An 18,418-nucleotide genomic window follows, 5' to 3' on the forward strand; every position below is an offset into this window, starting at 1 on the left:
AAATGGTTTGATGTCTGGAGTGAGTGATGTCTGGATGACACTAGACACTAGACAAAGTAGTTACAGTCTAGTGCAAATTATGCTGCAGTAACATTGTAATAAAAGGAGCGGCATGACGGGTTTAGTTCAACATCTCAAACTCAAAATCATAATCCAGTGCAAATTGCAGTCATTTTATGTTTATTACAAAAAAAATATGCGTAATTTAGATACTTAGACTTATGTTAAGTTAAATGTACAGCATACAGTACATCATACCTTGTATTTGGTGTTACAAATCAATACGATACGCAGATCATATCAGCACACTTTAATGGTATCACATATCTGCATTTCTCTCAAGCATGTATACTGAACTATGAGTTTTTTAGACACATCGCCCAGCCCTAGTGCTCGTGCAGCACCGTCTCGTCTCATGATCCTTTCATCTCTTGTGTCGAATCTTATACTCGAGCAACAGGGCAACCAACCCAAAAGCATGGATCTACTGTAGCAGGGCAGGAAATGGCCATGCGTGGGATCGGCTGAAGTTACTGTAGGACCAGGCTCTAGCTGTCTATTGCTCCTTTTGGCTGCGTTTGGCATCTCTGGCGTACAACCACCAGCGTTTGGCGTGTTTTAAAGCCTAGTTTAAGCACATTTAAGAGGGCAGCAGCTTTTAATTCTGCAAATGAGTGCTGCCCTCCAGAGCAGGAGGCATGGTGAAGTGCCAGTGCCAGATGTGGCTTGACTGGAGCTTGCCTTGTGCTGTAATCTCAGCTGGATTATGGAGGTTATGGTGTCTGAATCAGTAGGAGAGTGGAAAATGGTCCTAGGCCTTTTTTTAAAGATGTCTCTTCAGCCTCGGAATAGGTTTTTAGTGGGACACAGTGTTCAAACGTGTTCTTATTTGCTGGGACATGGTGGTTAAAATGATCTATATCACCTGGATCTGGATCTTTTTGGTACTCCATTGACTGGTTATGGAGGTTATGAGATTGTCTGACTCTTGAGTTTGGTGAGACGCAGGGTTCAAAAATGGCTTTTTTTGACTGGAAAAAATGGTAAAATACCATGTATCACCTTATATGTTCTGGAATATGTTCTGGAATTGGTTGGTTATGGAGGCAGTTTGGGGTTGTGTTTTGTGGTCAAAATGGCTCATTTGTTGCGATATAATGTTTAAAAATAACTTAAAAAATCATCTAAGACATTTTGCAGACATATGTGCAGCTGTTCGGTACTACATTCTTTGGGATGGAGCTTATGGGGTGGTGGGAATCTTGTTTTTGGTGGGAAATTTATGGTTCAAATATGGTTGATGGGACGTAGTGGTAAAATATTCTGTATAACCTAGACTTTTTGAAGGCATATGGCATATCTGATGTCTTTTCTTGACTATTGATTTTGCTTTAAAACCATGCTATTGATCTAAATGGACCACTGTGGTCAAACCTGTGAGTATGCAGTAAGAGGATCAGTAGGAGGCTATGTTTCTTTTTTGGACACATTGTTCAAAAATGTCATTTTCGATGGGACAGACTGGTGGGGAAAAAAAACAGTCTCACCTACATCTTTTTTTTAGAAAATACATCTCTGCATGGTTTTCTGTCTATTGACTATGCTTTAAAACTTTTCAATAGATCTAAATGGACCATATTGGTCAGAAATGGCTTTTTTGTGGATACATAGTGTTCAGCTATGACCAGCATCATTATGGAGGTTATGGGATGGAGTCTGAATCAGTAAGAGAATGTATTTGGTTGTCCAAAAATTGGCTATTTGATTGGACACATTGTGCTCAAAATGGTCTTTTTGTTTCAACAATGTGGTCAAAAATGACCGAAGAAGTAACACAGATCTCTGTAGCCCCTCCTCTCTATTGATTTGGCTGTAAAACTTTGCCATGGATCTAAATGGACCTGAATGGATGCATGTGTTGTTTGTATACTTGAGAGTGAGCTCAGCTCGACTGCTGCAGCAGAAATTAGATCATTTTACTGCACATGCATAATTCACCCAGCTATGAGCTGCCTGCTCATGTGCAGACGCATGTGTGTGTGTGGTGTGCTGTGTTGGTGGTGTGTTGTGACACACATGTACACATAGGCCTACATAGGCCTAAACACACTATGTAGGCTTGCTTTTGAGAGCCTGACGCAAAGCAATAGGCCATGCCCGAGCAAAAAACAAACTCCTGGAAAATTTGAGCCATTTGAGGGCTATTTTAGAACAAAATCAAGGCCTGCGTTTATCGTAGCCCACCAGAGCCCATCCAAAAAGAAAGTGTATTGCTTGATTTCCATCTTATGTGGTGTATGCCCTAACATTTTTCTTCTACATGCCAAAATAAGTACATTATTTTTGTGTAATTTGGCCTCTAATTGGCCGAAGGCAGTCTACGACTCGGCTCAATCAGTCGTGCCTTCATTCACTCATTCATTTCGTCTCTTTTCTAACTGACAGAAAGGAATTCTGAACAAATGCTCCCTTGTTGGACCTCGAGGGACCACCTGCTTTCAGGCAGGCCACACCCACCTCCACCAGGATTGGCTACTAGTTCATACTTGAAATCAATTCGACCAATGGGAGTTGCCAACCAATCCTAGCACTTGTGGGCGGGGCTTGGCCTGAATACCGGTGGGGAAACCAAAAAAAAACTAAGACCTGCTGCTTGTCCCATTTGTTCTGCTCGTCTTCAGCAAACCTTCCTCCAGTCTGGTGTGATTTCTTGCGGGTTCCTTTGTTTGCCTAGGCGACCATTTGCATATCAAAAGTGGCTCCAAAAGTTAGGCCTACCACCCCCACACAAAGCAATGACACACATACACTTACACACACTCACACACACACACTCACACACACTTCAGTACGGCCGAGAGGTTTAGGATTGTAGGATTTCTCAGAGTTCTGAGAAGACGTAGCTGATTGTGGTTTCATTTGAGATCTAAGACTGTTATAAGAGAGAGATTTTTTTTTATTTATTTTATTTATAAATAATAGAAAAAAGCAATATTTTTGGAATTTTAAGAGAATGACTACATTATTTTTTGGCTACTTTTAAAGACAATATATTGTCCCAGAAACAATTGCAATTCATTTTATTATTGTCTTTTTTAAGAAAAAGACAGCATTAATAGCTCTGTCACGTTAGTAATTGTTTTAGACAATATATTGTCCCAGAAATAATTGTGATAAATTAGATTATCGTCATTTTAATTAAATGGCTTTTTTATACCACTATATGATGACTATAATAGAGTGATAATTTAGTTGCATCCTATTAAAGTGCAATAAACGTTTAATTATTAACAATGTTCAGATGTTGGCATTGGAATGTACTTTTTTAATATAAAATACAAATATTTTGTAAAGTTAACATACATAAATAACCTTCATGTTATTACACTTTTCTCTCATAGTCAGAAAAAAAATGAAAAGTATATTTAAATATTATTTCATGTCCACATATTGTACAATATAGCGTAATTATCAGAAGAGACCAAAATATTTTATTATTATTACAGCGTAGTTACGCCCATTATTATTAATACAGAAATTGACACATTGTGATTGGAATACAGATATATTTGTATATCTGTAAATTAATAAGACCTACATTTTTAAACAGTTCTACACACCAGCTCATCCACATTAATGTTATCACCTCACAATATGTGATAGACGAGTAATAGATGAGATTATTGTTTAAAAATGTATTGAGGTCATGTCCACATATATCGTACGATAAATTGTTAATGTAATAATCGTGACGAGCCTAACCTGCAATCTGTCAGTGTTTGTGTTGATGCTTTTTGGTCAGAGTTTGATCCCTCAGGGTCAGTTCCAGAGACAAATAAATAAATAATAAATAATACGCTGGAAAGCAGAGAATTCAGGCTGTAAATATGGTTCTGTAGACAGGTCTGTTTGTTGCGGCGTTCTGGCCAAAAGAGCTGGAGCGAGTTGAAGGCTGGCCACGAAAAGGGAGTGAAAAGGCTGGCAGGTAAATTATTCCTTTGCTCAGAATCTGTGTAAAGCAGCCTTTATGTAATTTTAAAAGCTTACTCATGTTTCTCCGGCTCTGAAATGTGCCGTGTTATGAAAGCATATATATATATATATATATATATATATATATATATATGTATAATATATCTTTATGTAGCTTGTGTTCTAGCATATATGTATCCCTAGACAGTATAGTAACTATATGTACATGTGTATAGTGACTGTTGCATCACATAGTTGCATCACATTCATTTATAGATAATATAAAACAATCAAAAAATGAATGAAACATTTGGCTCACAGCCAAAGTCAGAATACTGAATGAGTTACCACTTTTTTTTTTTTTTTTTTTTACAATTGATATAGCATTATTAAGCTAATGGTGTTTTAATTAGCTGTCTAAAGAAAAAAAAACAATTACATGTGACCATTTAAAAATATTTATTTAAATAAACTAAAAAAAACTAACTAGTTGCTATTTGATTATATCATTATATCATTATAAATATTATTATAATATAAATAATATTATAAACTTATTTAGACACACACTAAAAGTAATTTTTTTGTGTCATTTTTGGCTGAATATTTTCAGTTGGCAAATAATGCTGGTTGCCAAATATTCAAGTGCCTCTCCAGATAATATGTAAAGCTTTCAGAAATAACTGGAGGTTTCATACTGGTCAAATTCAAGCTCAATGAGACCAGTTTGCAATACTTTTAACATATTTACATATTTGTATTCCTTGAGCTGTGATAAAAGTAACAGATCATAATGGGTTAAATTATCATATTATTCATATTCATATAATATCATATCATATCATACTATTTTATCATGTTCTGAATTCGTAATATACCACCTTGCCTACAGTATAACCATATATTACAATATATCAGAAATATAACCTCTGTATTATGATATGTTCCATACTGCCAGATTCTTGCCAGTGTGCAGTCATAATGATGTGTTTCCTGGAATATAACTAAATATAACAGCATAAAAATACAATTACACTCATAGAAAGAGCAATTCTCTATGACATTGAAATTCATGCATTTTTAATATCATAAATACATAAGACATATATTTTTCAACAGTCGACATACAAGCTCGTTTAGATTAACATGCTCACCTCGCAAATTGAACATCATGCCTAGTGCGTATATTTAATATCTAGATCCGTAAAATGTATTGACTTTTTGTATTTATGAGGTTTTATTGGCACCTTTCCCCACTGCTGTAACTTAGGAACAGCGCAAACAGTTTGCATTGTTTTGCAGGGTGTAATAATGTAATAACATAATAATGTAATAAGTCAGGGAGCATAAGGGTTTAAAGCGCATGCATTTACTTTGTGTTTAATATTTTAAAATAATAACCACATTTCTTTAATTTAATTCTGATTTTAAATGTTAAAATACTTTAATTCATTTATTTCTCTAACTGTACAAAAGCCCAGCCTGTCCTGTGGTACTACCGGTTCCATCGCTCAGCGCTCCCTCCATTAGTAATCCTTTTCCCAGTCTCTCCAGTGCGCTCTTATTAGCAGGTGATATAAATGTAGTAGTGGTAAATGTCTGACACTCAGTGTGGGCACTGCTGTGAAGACCATTTAAACAGCAGAGTTGTTTCAAAAGAGTGCTCCTCTAAGAGATCTGTCATATTGGATGGTAATAATTGGGTTATCCTGTCGCTATGTGGAGAGCAGTGGATCATACTGTAGACCAGGAGAGAGAGAGAGAGAGAGAGAGAACGAGAGACAGAGACAGAGAGAGAGAGAAAAAGAGACAGAGAGAGATACAGGTACAGGAGTGTCACAGTCTGAGGGAGAGTGGGTTTAGTTCAGTTATAAACACCAGATTCTAATACAGATATAATACTATTAATAATATATCTTAAACTATATACACAGATATAGTTAATGTCTAATTAACCTTAGTGAATTGTTTATGTATATATGATCTGTTTATGTATATGTTATAATCAATGATCAATTGTTGTTGCATTTTTTTTCTCAATTGATCATTTACTTAATTAATGCTTTGGCAATACTGTAATTAACTATGGTCATGCCAATAAAGAGAGAAATAGAGAAAGAGACAGTGAGAGAGATAGAGAGACATAGAGAGAGAGAATAAGAGACATAGAGAGAGAACAAGAGAGAGAGAAAGAGAATAAGAGACATAGAGAGAGAACGAGAAGGAGAGAGAAAGAGAATAAGAGACATAGAGAGAGAACGAGAAGGAGAGAGAAAGAGGGACATTGAGAGAGAGAAATAGTGAGAGATACAGTGTGAGAGAGGAATAGAGAGAGATACAGTGAGAGATAGATATATAGAGAGAGAGTGATACAGTGAGAGAGAGAGAGTGATACCGTGAGAGAAGTACATTGTGCGAGAGAGACAGTGAGAGAGAAAGAGAAAGAGATACAATGAGAAAGAGAGAGATACAGTGAGAGAGATACAGTGTAAGAGAGAGAGAGAGATTCAGTGACAGAACATAGAGAAAGAAAGAGAGACAGAGAAATATACAGTATGTGTGAGAGAAATACAGTGTAAGAGAAAGAGAGAGATACATGAGAGAGAACAGAGAAAGAGACAGAGATACAGTGAGAGAAGAAAGATAGAGTTTGAGTTTACAAACCCTTTATTGAAAAATCAGTTAGACAGAGACATGATCACACGTTAGTGAAAAAACTAAAAATTACATCACCAGGAAAAGAACAATTCAAGCTTTAAACAGTGTAACAACATTAAAATCCTTAGAGATAGAGAGAGATACAGTGAGAGAAAGAAAGAGAGAGAGAAACAGCGAGAGAGAGAGAGATACAGCTAGAGAGAGATAAAGAGAGAGACAGTGAGAGATATAGTGTAAGAAAAAGAGAGAGACAATGAGAGAGAGATAGAAAGGTAATAAGAGAGAGATACGGTGAGGGAAGAAAGATAGAGAGAGATACAGTGAGAAAAAGAAAGAGAGAGAGAAACAGTGAGAGAGAGACACAGATAGAGAGAGATAAAGAGAGAGACAGTGAGAGATATAGTGTAAGAAAATGAGAGAGAGATAGAAAGATAATGAGACAGAGATACGGTGAGCGAGATAGAGAGAGAGGGATACAGTGAGAGAGAGAGAGAGATAGAGAGAGGGAGAGAGAGAAAGATAGAGAGGGAGAGAGAGAGAGAGAGAGAGAGATAGAGCTGCTCTGTGGTTGCAGTCAGTCAGCCAAATTTTCTCAGGATCTGGAGGGGCGTTTAGGTGAGTTGTTGAAAGTACTTGGGCGGCGTGGAGCTCGGAGGCGGAGAGGGTCCGAGAGCACGCAGGAGAGAGAGAGAGAGAGAGAGAGCACAGGGGTGAAAGAGTGAGAGAGTGAGTAAAGGACCTAATGTAGTGTGTTCCTTCATGATGAAGACAAAATAATATTTTTATTGTGCAGCTTATATTTATTGCTGGATATTGCGATGATGGTACATACGTCTTGTGTTGTATTGCATTATATGTCTTATATATGCATTACATTTAAAGCGTGTATAGTGAACTTTTTAGTGGTGATTTTAGAGATGCTGGATCATGCTGGAATCATATTGGAATTAGGCCTGTCATAATGTCATGAATTAATATTATTATATTTACTTATATCCTACATGTATATATACATCAGTCGCTTTTTTTGAACAGTGTATTATTGCTTATTCTGTTTTTGTTAGCAAGGGGAGCCTGTTAACATGAATGTTCTGGTATGTTGAGTTTAGTGTGTATTTATGTTTGATTAATTAATGATGTGTAGACATTTTTATTTAAAAGGGTGTATTTGCACTATTAGGCTATTTTATTGTCATATATCAGTGGCATGAAATTACGATAATATTGTATATTGTATATTATAGTAATCTCTGGGTACAGTATATCATCCCAGAAAAATAAGGTAATGTATTATATTATACAATATATACAGTATTAGCTTTTAGAAAGACGTTTATATATCACTGATATTTAAAATGAATGTGTTTTAGTGACATATTCATCAAGCTCCTGAAGAGCAGAATGTATTGGTGGTTTAGACTGCTGCATTATTATATATATTTACAGAAATACATATTATTTTTTATTTGGCAAGTACATATATGTACATGTGGTACATATGTATCAAACATATGAGTAAAATTTCAGTGTAAATATATATATAAAAAGTAGACACAATTTGAACATTTTAACAAAAAAAAAAGATTTTTTTTTTTACATTGACTTGTAAAATGAAAAGTTGAGTCCTGTAAAATAGCTTTTTTTTTTTGGAAATACTGTGATATTATATATTTTTATATTATCCAGCTGGATTTAGAACCAATCTTTTCTATTTCCTACTACTACCTTTGTAATCATTTGTATTTCAGCGTTTTTATTAATATTAATATTAATACATACACCACAATATTTGGCCCAGGTTGGTAAAAAAATGTTGTAAAAAACATTCCTGTATGTTTTTCTCCTGAGTTTATCTAATATTATTGGATCATGAGGATGCTTCATCTCATCCAATCATCACGCACACCTGTGTAACACCTGCAGTGATCGGTTAAAAGCTCATTTGAATATTTTTTACCTTGTGGGTATCAGCATGGGGAAGGCCGTTATGCTGAGAGTGATTAATGTGTGATCTACAGTATTATGCAGCTCTAATTCACAACCAATTCGGCGTGAAGTGTGTAAAAGAAGCAGTGCAGGAGGAGTGTGTGAGCCCCACCTGCCCGTCTCACTCACCGCACGCCACTCTGACAGCTGTCGCTCTGACCCACGGACACACAAACACTCGTACACACACTCATACACATGTCCAGAAGCCGTAAGGAAGCCGTGAAGGGAGTGGCGAGTGTGTGTGTGTGTGTCGGTTCGATGCGGATGTTGTAGTGGTGTCAATAGTGTCAAATCAGTCAGAAGTCACCCCCCCTCTATTCTGCCTCTATGATATCTTCTAAATAAGTGGTATTTATGGCAATAATGGGGGCAAATAAGGCAAAAACTGGGCTCAAAACATATTATTTATTCTCAGGCTGGCAGTTTCTGCACATACTGTGTGATTTTGTCACTTTATAAATGACAAAATAGAATTACATAGAGTCTGAGTCTGTGGGTATAGTAGGCTAATTAATTGACCCCTAGAAGCCCTCGTTCTTATCAGTGTGAAAAAACACAATCACAGCGTTTATATAAGGGGTTCGTTTCCACAATGCAGTAAATGCTAATTTGATCAGTTTTTGTTTTTCCAGTGAAATGAGTTGCTGGAAAAGCCAGCAAAAGAAATGTCAGAAATGTCAAAGCTAGACTGTTTCATTCATTATATTCATTATTACCTCCTAAAAGTAGAGAAAGATACATTTTTAATGTGTTTTTTTGTGTTGAATAGAAGTTTTTGTTACAATTAACAATAACATTTTTTTATTTTTTCTGTTTTCTTGTATCATTTTGAGCTTTATTTATTTATTTATTTATTTATTTTTTCACTTAGAATAGAGTTCAACCTAATGTTAAATTTGCTGTGCCTTTAAGACTACATATATATGCATGTAAACGACCTCTATTCTGATTGACTGTTGGCTACTTTGTTTTCTGCATTTAAACAGCAGCAGCCTGGGTGAAACATTTGCAGAATGTATAAACCCACAGTCTTAAAAACCTGTGAAAACAGGTATTATATTAAATGTTTATTGATGTAGCAATTTTTACAGATGATGCAGCCACAATATTTTTCATTTTTTTTCCCAATATGCAAAATTCTGAAAATAAATACAAATAAAAAATAGCTGTAAAAGACAGAAAATGAGGTCAAAGCATTTTTTTTATTAGCTAGCAATTTTTTTTATTCAGATTTTTTATGTAATTACTTTACTTTTTATGTTTTATTTTATTGTTTGTTTAGATGGGATGAGTAGTGGGACACAAAAGGACAGAAAATAGATGCTAATGTAGCAATAGGTATTTATACTGGTATAAAAAGTATATTACATGTGGTATTATAGTGGAATAAACAATGGCAATAGTTATAGAACACAATAATTAAATAATTAATTTTTAAATTAAAGAAAGCTGGTATAACAGCTTTCTAAAATACTTTTAATATATGATTGCGAGCACAAGTTTGCTTTCTTTGATATTTTTGATATTTTAATATTTATTTGTACTTCTTTATTTGTATTAGTTGCTGTAGCAGCGATATCACTGTATTACGATATAATTTGAATGTTTTTATATGTTTTTATATGTTGGAACATTTTATTTCGGAAACAAATATAAATAAAACAGAAGCATGATACAGATTGGAAAAAATATGAGGGAAAAATAAAAATAGTAAAAATTGGCCACTACATATTTAATATTAAATAATGTTGCAATAGTGTATAAAAAAATCACCAAAACAAATGTCAAATCTTGTGAAATAGCACAATACAAACCTGTTATCTGAACGCGTGTTCCTGTGTTTGGTAATGTTTTGTAATGTAGCAGTGTGCCCTTGATAGCATGGCTCATTACACTGTGTATCACATGTCAACAACCTTCTACCACTTTTAATCTCAGTGTTTCCAGTGTTTGTACCGTCCTAAGTGTGAACCAAGGATAGGAATGGAGTAAAACAGGATATAAAACAGGGCGTAAACTGGTGAGTGCATCGATTTACTAACGAATATGTGTATCGATTTGTTAGCAGTGGTGTAATATTGGGTAAACAGTGATGGAAGGATGGGAGGATGAGCCCCGGTATGTCAGAAACAAGGGGTAAGTGTTGCATCACAGGGGGAGTTTGGAGTTTGGGAGGAGAGCTCATGCATTTCGCTCAGGAAACAAAGAGTGTGTGGGTGGACGCTGCTGTTGTAGTCAGCAGTTTTAGCGTGGTTTTTTAGCTCCTCTGTGGGCTCCTGCTGGGCGCATAACTGCTGCCATTAAAGCCGACGCTGAGAGCTGCGAAAAAAACGGCCACGGCAAATGTAACTACAGCTGACATTTGGAGGAACGGCGAAAAAAGACTCTCGCACTTTCGGATAGATGGAGAACGACAGATTTCAAAAGGACTTCTCAACATTTCGATACCGAGCCGCTGTAGCCTGCAGGAACACTTCTGAGCCATTCTGTCTCATTTCTGTTCTTTCGAGCAGACTCTGGAACCCTAACACACACAAACACACACACACACACACTTTGGGTTGTGTGCTGTATATTTGTGTGTGTGTGTGTGTGTGTGTGTGTTGATGTTAGAGAATAGTATAAGTAGAGAATCATCCTGGAGCAGATAATAATGGACTTGGACACTGTATAGATGTTTCAGACAGAAGTTAGGCCTCCCCTGATGGTCAGTGATACATATATTATACTATATGTATAAATGTGGCCCTGTAACAATAACTACGCTTGATTGGACAATATATTGTTAGAAATGCCATTATGATCAATGATATCATTGTCATTTTAAGGGTACTTTATGCCACCGATATAATGTTTTTTTTTTTTTTCATAAAGCAATAAACTTTTATTTGCTAAGGATTTTAATTGGAATTTCATTGGAATTACAATATACAATACTTAAAAAAAATATATATATATTATACTGACATTGGACTGTATAATAATACACAGTACACTTATAAATACACAGTGCGCAATATTGAGGTCAACAAAAGTATTGAGATCATGTCCAAATATTGTACAATAAATACATTTCAATAAATACAATAAATAATTTGCATAGTATAAGAATAGTATAAGAAAAGGGTCTTCCTTGTGCCGATTATAATGGATTTGGGCACTGTATAGAAGTTCCAGACAAACGTTTAGCTTCCATTGAGAATTATTAATATACTTACTTGTCTTTATTATGTATACAGTATTATGGTACAGTATTATGGTCATTTTTAAATCTCATGTTAATTTTTATCCTCAATTAATAACATTATAATTTTATAATTTTACTTTTCAACTGTTAATAATGCTTAATGTATATTATAGGCACAACATATTGTTACTCACACAAAATATTCACTAAATGACTCCCATCTCCACACTAATTTCAGTAATTAAAAAGTACATTTTGTCGCTGTCCAATGAAAAACACGTTATTTCCATTTTTGTCTATTTTTAGTTTGCCACATAATTTAAACACACAAACTGTCCCTCACACTCTGCTAAAATTTCTAGCTGATTGGACCAATAAAAATTCTCCAAGATTACCTGAAAAAAAATCTTTTAGTTCAAAATAAAGCCTTACATATAGTTTATTTAAGAAATGTATAAAATGTTGACTCTGTTACTGTCAGTTCTGTTTATAGTTTAAATGGTTAAGAGTTGACTGATGTGTCCAGTCTTTTCATACCTTCATTCCTACAATAAGCCGTATGTTAAGCCGTAACATTACTAACTAATTCACACTGGTTTCTGATCTTCAGCTGTAAATGCCCTTCTTCTGTGGACTTAAAGTCACAGATGTGCCAACTTATCAGTGCCAAAACTCTAAATACAATGGGACAAATAGGCCAACCCAGCAAGCTATGGTTTGCAGACACAGAAATAAAAATGGCTGGAAATAATCAGAACTGCTTTTGTGACTCATTGGAACTTTTGAGAATACATGAAACATCTCGTCGTGCTTTTTCTTGCTTTAAAAAAGCTCCTTCAGCTCAGTCTGAGTGTGTTTTAGCTCACAGCGCTAGAGCTTTTCCTCCTGTTGCCGGTTTCCTCCTGTTCCCCTGGTGTACGGAGGCGTTACTCTGTGTTTGTGTTTTAATAAGACATCATGCCGTCAGCGTTAACCTGTAACTGTTTAAACTCATTCATTAAAACGCTGAGTAAATGTGGGGGAAATAATAGGATAGTGTTCAATTATTATACTTAATTGTGTAAAAAGTTGGATCATTTTAAAGAAAATTCAACACAAGATACAACAAGAGACTGATTCACAAAACATAAAAAAATTAAAAAAATAAATAAATAAATGCGAGATATAAGGTGGACCCAAAAATATTTGGACACTATTTGCCTGAATTGCGTTTAGAAATGCAATATAAAACCAGGTGGCATTTCATTGAAACAGATCATTCCAAGACATGGCAAAACATCTGCTGTGCTTCAGATCAGTATTATTTTAACAGTTTTTACATTTTTTACAGACTTTTGCAGGTTTGCATCCTAAATGCCTACATGCTTTCATGAGTTCGTGATCTAAACACAAACTCACACAGACACTGTTTTGTAATGAATGATATATTATCCTGATAATTATTGGGGGAAAAAAAGATTTTCTGATAATTTTTAATTAGTCTTAAGTCTAAGAGTAACTGCAGTTCGTTGGTGTGTATACACTGTACATAATGCAATAACTAACAAAACAATTACATAATTGTTGCACTGTATTACTGAATGTGCTGGAGGCTCTTTTTGGTTTGTACCTCAAATCATGTCCATTAGTCTTTTTTTATTTTAGCTTAGTGACATCTCATCCATCTCACCCTAGCATAATACCTTTTGTGCTATTTCATATATTATGTTTTTATATCTGTGACTTTGACATTTTGTCATTTTTTTGTAATTTCTAAAAGTTGCAAAAAGTTAGTAATTGGAAAAAACAACTTTTTTCATAGAAGAACCACTTTTAATTCTAAAAAAAAGAACATGTTTATTGTTTTTAATCACTGGTACACTGGTCTATTTTCCTGCATAACAACTTAGCCTTTGTTTGCAACTCAGTTTGCATTGCTTTACATGTAGTTACTAAATAGTAACCATTACAGTGTAATAAGTTATGAGTTAAAGAAGCTGATATAAGAATTTAAAGCTTCTTTGCTCTCTTTATATCAGAACGACACTGGCATCTATATGTATTTAGAAAAAAGTATATACTGTTTTTTTTTTTTTTAGATCTGATTGTACTTGATGATGATTTATTGAACTCCTATAGATCAGCACACATATTTACATAGGGTTGGGCTACTCAAAATAAAAGTTCTAGATTTTATATGCAGTGTACTGCAGTTTTATACTTCTAACAAAATATTTAATATATATATATATATATATATATATATATATATATATATATATATATATATATATGTATACATGTATATATTTGTGGTATTGCTAATCAAGGAACACGTGTAATCCATTCGATATGTCTATTATTAAAAAGAAATGGTAAATTTCATATATCTTGCCCATCTGCTCTCTGCTTGTATGCCTGCTCTGTAGGACCTTTAGTTCAGCCTGGCTGGAATCCTTTTCCAGGCTTTTTCCACACTAAGTGTCCACCATTAGTGTCATGCTGGGCTAGAAGTGTTTTATGAAGTAGGCTGAAGTGAAACTGCAGTGAAAGTAGCCAATGGTTAAACAGCTGAAGTGTCCAAATACTTAGTAGTGCTTTTTTATGGCGAGTGAATGTAAAATATTATATATATATATATATAATTTCGCTACTGAACTGGTAGCTGGTTTCCCCAGTATGAGAGAGTGTGTGTGTGTGTGTGTAAGTGTTTGTGTGAGAGTGTGTGTGTGTATTGATGTGTGTCCGGCCGTTTGAGGCCCAACAGCGCTCATACACGCTATCTGACGGCTGTCAGCGGACGCGGGTTTGTTTCCGTGATCAATCCTCCTCCCTCCCTCTTTCAGAGAAGAAAATGGGTCCAAACACACCCTGTTGGAGCTGTCAGTTTTGAGTGATGGATAGCTGGACGTCTTTTCGCTTCCTTATTAACCCCTGTGTGTCCAGGCAGGGCTCTCGGCTGGAGCTGCCGAAATGGCTGGTGATGGATAGTCAAAGGTCTCGGCACTCCATATATCAGGGGATTAGCGCAGGACGCCTCCGCCGGCCCCTGGGCTCCTTCAGCACAACAAATGGCTACTATTAGCATAGAGAGAGACTGCGGGATCTGCAGAGGCCTGGGTGATAATATACTCCTGCTCTCTGTGGGGGTTTCTGTTTTCACACCACTTTCTGGCAATAGCACACATATATACACACACACACACACATATACACAGACACACACACACACACATACAAAAATCCCCCCCCCCCTCCCATATGTACACACAGACTGGTAGGACATGTCAGATATCTGTCAGTGGAACCATTAAAATAAACCATTGCATGTAACTGATAGGCCACTTCTTGACTTTGTCAATATATTGAGATTGGGATTATTAATAATGGGCAATATAGCTCTAAAATAATATCACGATATTTCAGGGTATTTTTACGATAATGATATACTTGGCGATATAGGAAAACTAAAATAATTCATTCATTTCAGGAATATAGTATAATAGTATAACAGTATAATCATAATGTGGCAAAATAAATAATATAGCATTAAAATAATATAATGCAGCAAATAATATTGCAGAATATTTAGTGCATGCATATAAACTGCTAATTAAATTAATCATACAATAAATACACTTAAAGCTTCACAGTAAATAATATACTACTTTTAAGACAGAACAGCCCTATTATCACGACATGGATTTTTAATATCATGATATTTCTGTGTCACAATATATTGTATACGATATAATACTGCCCACCCCTATTACTAATATATATTGAGACTATATTTATATACAGTATACATGGTTCATACACGTTTTAACCAATACATTTTCCATTATTTTATCATGACTTTTCCATGCCTTTAAGGCGACTTTTCATGACCATACATTTTTTTAAAACATCAGTGCAGACATGGACAATAAAACAATAAAACCAAAATGAATTACAGTTTATATAATATAGTAGGTATTAAATGAATCTGATGAAAATGTTGACACACAATCTTTAATAATAATAATAAAATGTGTGTCAGATCCTCAGAACTCCATTGTGTAGAGTGTAGAGTGTAGAGATAACTGGATTTGTAGAGCAAATTTCCATGACTTTTACAGATCTTTCTGGGTATTTTTATTTTTCCAAAACTTATCGAGGCCTAGAAGTTGCTATTTTTAAATTCCATGACTTTTCCAGGTTTTTCATGATGTGTGTGTGTGTGTGTGTGTAAAGCATTAAAATGTCTTTATCCTGAAATGTTGTCTCTACTGTGACAGAATATATTTCTACAACTTCACTGATTGTGTTATAAAATACTTATACTCAGCATGCACAGTTTATATTACATGTAAATGTAATATAGTGTTAATCCAGAGACAGAATAAGTATTACAGTAAGGACCTTTTTACTGTGTTTAAATAAAATGGCTGTATCGTGACATTTTGTCCTTAGTGAAACACAGGAAGGACATAAAGAAATGTGTGCAGTTCGATCTCAATACACAGAAGCTTTGATGTTTGTAATGAGAAATGTTCACCCTCATTGTAGTAGAAAGTCACACTAAGGACAATATCACTTTTTAATGTATAAAAAAGTCGAATTCAAAATATCTGCACAGTGCATAATAAGCACATTTAATCCCTGGTGCAATACATGGTCACACTAAGGACATGTCCTTGTAAGGACAGTTCAGGGTAACACTTTATTTGAAGAGGTCCTTTATAAATGTTTAATGAACTCTGAACAGAGCATCAGTAACACATTAACAAGCAATCAGTGAAGTATCAGTGGTAAAGCTTCTGAATACTTTGAGGTAAGTATTGTAAAGATGTACAGTTGATGCATTACTTACATCAGTACTTCATGTACTGTAATTTTAACCTCAATCTAAAACCTAGTTTTACCCTAAATCTAAATCCAGGACCTAAAACTTCTATGATTGTGTGTGTATGATTGTATATGACCACTCCAAAAAATACTTAATCAATAATAATACATTCGTTTTATGCTTTAATTAAATAAAGTGTCACACTTAGGACTTGTAAGCTGTAAGAACATTTTCTCTATTTTATATATGTCTATATATATACAATGTATATATAGTTGAATAGTCTTATTCAAAACAGTAGTTATGTAGCTACAGTAGTATATGTGTGATAAGCATGTGGTTAAAAACGCTGTATATATTAAAATACACTATTTTCTTCTTCTCCTCTCACTTTTGTTCTTGTGTTCTTTGACTAACTTATGCTTCTGTTAAAAAGTGGTTTATTTGCATATATATTGATGATGTGCTATAAGAGAAAGGCTGAGCTAGGCTGAGAATCGATGTATTTGCTAAAATAAATGGCTATTACTGCATTAAGTTTTAGGTAAAAAAACTTTCCACAAATTTCCACAATATACTGGTCATGTGAGTCAAAAGTAATTATAAATTAACGATGAAAGTGACAGTTTTTTGTACAACCTCGCAATATTGGGCTGTTTTATAAAAGAATTAATTGAGCTTGTGTCGTTTACTTGCTGACAGTACAGACAGGATTATTTACTGTTCCTTACAGTGTGAAAACACCACTGAACACGATAATTAGAACAATAATTAGATGACTTTTTATAGGTGGATCGATGTCTGCCAGCGTTTTACCAGTACAGTAGTTTGCAGTGATGTCAGCAGTTTCTGAAAATAGCGTAAAGAAACAGCAGTGGAGCTGCATTATGGTCTGATTATGCCCTTTGTGTTGCGGGCGGAGAGGCTAATCCCGCTCAGACTGCAGCTCATATCACTGATACTGAAGCCCTGCTGCATTCCACCGAGACCAGCCAGCGTTCTCTCATGGTGTTCCAGAGGGATGTCCCAGTTCGATCTGGAAATCGGTGGAGTAGATTTAGATATATTTTAACTGGGAACACAATGATCTTGCTTTTCTAGAGTTCAGTAAACATATCATCAAATATCAGTTTGAAATATCAGTCAAATCTAATCGTATATCTTTTTATGTGTAGTACTGATATGTTTCCAATATCATTGTGCATCCTATTGTTCTATTCTATTGTTTTAAAAATGGGTCTGTTTTACCGCATAATGTTAAACTGATGCTATCTTCATCTCCAGACTGCAGGGAGATTAAAATGTGGCTTACATTGTGTGTGAACATCTTGATGAATTAAAAAAAAGTAGAAAATAAAAAAGTAAAATAAAAAGTAAAATAAAGTAAAATACACGTGTCAGACTGGTATAAGTATAATCAGTAAAATCAGAAACATATTATTAATAATCCTTTAATTGATAGACCAAACTCGTATCTGTTCTTTGTTAGTAGTACTAATTATTATTTTGGAAGATTTGTACATGTCTATTAGTATACGCAATTTTAAAAAAAATATATTTTCATTACATTTTCAAGAGAATTTTTTTTTATTAATTTTAATTTTATTCCTTACATTCTTATTTTGGACCTTAAATTAGTAAGCTGAAGCTGATACATTATCGGAAATACATATATACATGCATACATACATACATACATTATTCTGTGCTTTTTGCACCCCTGTCCTTTTCCTCAAAGCAGTTTGCTGAAATGATGTGTGTAGTAGGCGTGGGCGATATGGCTGTAAAATATTATCACAATA

General features: G+C 34.7%; 1 protein-coding gene across 6 annotated transcripts in view; it reads left to right on the forward strand.

The window, feature by feature from the left end:
- The window catches only part of LOC103021546 (adhesion G protein-coupled receptor L2), a 263,996-nt gene that overhangs the window by 1,428 nt on the left and 244,150 nt on the right, over window positions 1–18,418 (forward strand). The window lies entirely within an intron of this gene.

This window comes from Astyanax mexicanus, chromosome 8, assembly GCF_023375975.1.
Source record: "Astyanax mexicanus isolate ESR-SI-001 chromosome 8, AstMex3_surface, whole genome shotgun sequence".
NCBI lineage: Eukaryota > Metazoa > Chordata > Actinopteri > Characiformes > Acestrorhamphidae > Astyanax > Astyanax mexicanus.